At 39.6% G+C, this 4,303-nt stretch overlaps 1 non-coding gene across 1 annotated transcript; it reads right to left on the bottom strand.

Annotated features, from left to right (window-relative positions):
• Positions 1-3,577: 3,577 nt before the first annotated feature.
• On the bottom strand, positions 3,578-3,684 carry LOC120069676. Its single transcript, XR_005479629.1, has one exon. It is a non-coding gene; the product is annotated as a small nucleolar RNA R71 (small nucleolar RNA).
• Between the last annotated feature and the right edge of the window lie 619 nt (positions 3,685-4,303).

Here is a 4,303-nt window from a genome sequence, read left to right as displayed (position 1 = left end):
AATAGCTGACGGTGTGTTGATCTTGGGGTGCACGGACATTGTGAAAAGATAGTGTCATCGTTTAAAATCAGTGCCTATATGATAGTGACTGCACGATCGCTTACATATATGATATTGCTAAGCGATTGCATACCGATTACACCGTCGTGCGCTGTTATCTAAACGATCGTTTATCTTTTTCCTAAGCGATCATTTAGCTTCCAATATTTACTAAACGATCGTATAGACGATCGCTTAGTTTTTCCTATGCGATCGTTCGGACGATCGCTCACCCTTTTTCCTACACGATCGTTTAGACGATTGTTTACCTTATTCTACACGATCGTTCAGACGATTGCTTACCTTTCCTACATGATCGTATACTTCACCTAAACGATCAAGCATCTTGTCTATGCAATAGACGACCACATCTCCCACTTGCTTGATCATTGTGTATGGTCTCTCTTCCTCCTTCCCTCTACCAAATCCGTACAAAGCCCACACTTTGGATTCTCACTCTAAGAATACTGAGGTCTCTGAGTGGTGTTGTCTTCTCCGTTTCCTTCTGTCCGAGTGGTGATTGTTCGAGGTAGACGGTTGGGCTTCAAACTCGCTGTGAAGGAGAAATCCTCCTCTAGTATGATTTATTGATCTCTTTAGCATGATGAATGCATATTAGTTTGTTTTGATGTATATGCGGTAATTCTGTCACAATGAATTGGAAAGATCTGCTTCCGCTCGTAGGTACTCTTGAATAAGAGTTCCTTCACAACTTTCACTTCGTCTTTATTTTTGCTTTTAAGTATTATAAAATTTGAAGGAGATAATCGTTATGGTACCTTAAACTTATAAATCGTTCATTGTTTTTTTGGATGGAAAGTTCTATTGGTATAGTTAATTATAGAATTTTCTAAATATGAACTTTTTATTTTTGTTTTTTCTCAACCATGTCTTACATAGAAGTGGGAGATTTTCTTTGGATTTTTGAGATTCTTTAAATGAGAAATGCCAAATTAAGAGACTTTAAATTAAAGTAGATTTGGAGGGGGTGGGGGTAGATATCACTTGGAAGATACTCGAATTAATGTGTGTGTAGGGTGGTTTCAATTTGTTTTACTAATTGAAGTAATACCAAAAGCGTATTAGGTAGACTATCTATTTTCTACCACTTTGAAAGCCATTAGGAAACGTTCATGTGAGTTGTTTGATTGTAGATGATAACGGGCAGAAATGCACGTTATCACAGCGCAAAGATATAAAACAATGCAGGATTGCGACGGTAAAAATATAGAAAATTGCGTCTAAAGGAATTAAGTTTATAACATTGCGATCACATGCGTCCATCACATTAAAAACAGTTAACTTATGTAATTTGTGCAGAAAATGCTTTGGCGCAAGGCAGAATTGCGATCCAAAGAAATTAACGCTCGAGCGCACTAAGAGATTACAACCGCAAGACTATGCGATCGTTTGCGTTCGTGAAAATCTGCTCAAGAAGGTGGCTGCATAGAGCCGGCACAACAAGGTGAAAGCTTAATAAATCACGATGGACTGAAAGTTGATTGATGGTCGATTCGAATGAATTTGACAAGCCGTTAACGACACTGTGCAAGTACACTCAACTTTTCAGTGACAATATTCGGCGGCATCAAACAGAGAATTAATGACATCCATCAGTGCAATAATTCGAGGAAAGAAGCTCTTCACTCTAAAGCTTTATAAATACTGAAGGTACCTTCGTTTAAAGAGTTCGGCCCAGTTCGCTAGTGTCGCTCAGTTCGGTTGTTTTTCATTCTAGCTGAGCCATATGGAAGATAGTTAGTCTTTATTAGTTTCCTTATACTTTGAAGCAAGGAAGCGAGAGAAGGAAGACACAAAAAGATTATCCTGGTCAGCTCGAGAGAGTGCTAGGGAGCGTGGAAAAAGAGGGGAGAAGTGGCCGTACTTTTGGAGAAGCAAGAATATCTTTTGAGTAGAGTAGAGAAGAACAGTGTAAAAGCCTTAGGAAGTATGAAATTTCTACCAGGCTCTTTATCTTTATTTCATATTATCATTCTGTATTTCGATTTCATATATAGAATGAAACTTGCATTACTACATCTGTTTACAATCTTTACAATACGCATGAGTAACTAAACTTTCGAATGGTTTGAAAAGTACTTAGCTAACATGACCTAGGATCTTCATTGCATGCGATCATCTTGTCTTATGTTGCGTCCATCACCCCTTTAGAGCTACTCAAGAGAGACTCTAAAGAAAGAACCTAAGACTTGAGAGAGCTAGGTTAGAATCTAGACTTGAGAAAGCAAGATTATATTTGCATAAGCAAGAGATAGAGACTTAAAGATAAGCTCTGTTTACAAACATGCATCGCATGCACCCTAGAGATAGGTTATGGTAGTATGCGGTCGCCTTGTGTATGTGTGTGCCATTCATCATCGCATAGACAAGAATAGAGGCTTAGATGTAAGTCCTATAGACATCATCGCATACATCGCATACATTCTAAAACTAGAAGCTGTAGCATTTGCATTGAGAGATGACTTGTTGTTGTATGTATGTAGCATGATCGCATAACATGAACTCAACCTTAGGAAGTGTTAGCTAAATCCTTTTTTAACCCGTTTCCTTGCATACTCATTGTACTTTCGTGTTATTAACTCTTTTCTCAAATCTGCCACATAGACTTTATATTTTAAACAACACACCAACCAACGCATTATTTTATTTGTTACCGCAAAGTAATCGAAAACTACCATCGCATACTGTTTCCTAAGTCCCTGTGTTTGACCCTGGGCTTACCAGGCAACTCAGTAGGATTTATACTTGGATCTTTCTGAGAAAACTTGAATGCATAACGCATATTCCATCATGTCATTCTACAGCATTATTTCATCGCAATAATAACAATGCATCAAGTTTTTGGCGCTGTTGCCGGGGACTACGACAATACATTGTGCTAACGATAACTCTTTTATTTTCTTTGCAGACTCTTCGTCTCTGTGCACTACTTATCTTTAGGTAAGGGAGGAAGTGGGTGTCGTATGAGCGAAGGACAAAATCATGAGCATGATTACGACAAAGAGATTGAGAGAACCTTCTAGAGAAGAAGAAGAAATATTCGCCAACAACAACAACAACAAGAGAAAGATCCAAACATGGCGGAACAACAAGAAAATGGAGTACCAAATGCAAATGATATCATGGCGAATCCCATCATATTGGAGATCGACCACAATAGGCCCATCAGGGACTATACGTCACCCAACCTCTATGATTTCTCACTAGGATTCATGAAGCCAGCTCTCTAAGGTTCGAAATGAAATCGATGATGCTGCAGATGATTCAAACTGCCGGACAATTTGGCGGTAGGCGTGCCAAGGATCCGCATGCCCACCTTCGGAGTTTCATTGAGATCTGCAACACGTTTGTGTTCCCAAACATCTTCGCTGAGGAGGTTCGATTAACATTGTTTCCATTTTCGTTGTGTGACTAGGCACGAAAATGGGTTTATTCTCTCGAACCAGGGGAGATTACATCATGGGAACAAGTAGTTGAGAAGTTCATGAAGAAGTACTTCCTTCCGATGGAGAACACCAGAAGGAGGAAGTTGATCACTATTTTTGAACAGGATATTGACGAATTGCTCAGTGATGCATAGGCGAGGTTTAAGAGGCTGGTAAGAGACTGCCCACACAATGGCTTACTAGATTGCTTACAAATGAAAATTTTCTTCCACGGTTTGAACCCTGCATCACAAACGGTTGTCAATGCGGCACCAACTGGTGGTCTGCTCGATAAAACTTATGATGAAGCTAAGAATATCCTTGATCGCATTTCCAAAAATCATGAAGATTGGAGGGAAAGCGATCAAAGATTAAGAATTAAAGATAGTTACGCAAATAGTGGGGCCATCGCATCCCTACAAATCGAAATGAACGCGATGATGAATCTGATACAAGGAATTGCAATTAATAGCACGGGAACACATAAAGGGCAGGTCAACGTAATCGCTCAAACGATCACGAGTTGTGTCACCTATGGAGAAGCACATCTGATTGAAGAATGCCCAAGAAATCCGTAGTCAATATGCTTCATAAAGAATAACCCTTTCTCCGATACGTACAACCCCGAGTGGAGAAACCACCCCAATTTCACGTGGAAAAATCAACAACAAAGCTATCAACCTATGGCGCAAAGGGAAGGGCCATCGGGATTTTTCCCACGAACAAACGGTCAACCGAAAAATCAAGCTTGCAGTTCGCAGGTGCCGCAATCTTCATCTTTGGAGAGTTTGCTGAAGCAATATATTGAAAAGAATCTT

Source organism: Benincasa hispida, unplaced genomic scaffold (assembly GCF_009727055.1).
Source record: "Benincasa hispida cultivar B227 unplaced genomic scaffold, ASM972705v1 Contig544, whole genome shotgun sequence".
Taxonomy (NCBI): domain Eukaryota; kingdom Viridiplantae; phylum Streptophyta; class Magnoliopsida; order Cucurbitales; family Cucurbitaceae; genus Benincasa; species Benincasa hispida.
Note: the sequence above shows the minus strand (reverse complement) of the source record. Positions and strands in the feature narration are given on the sequence as shown.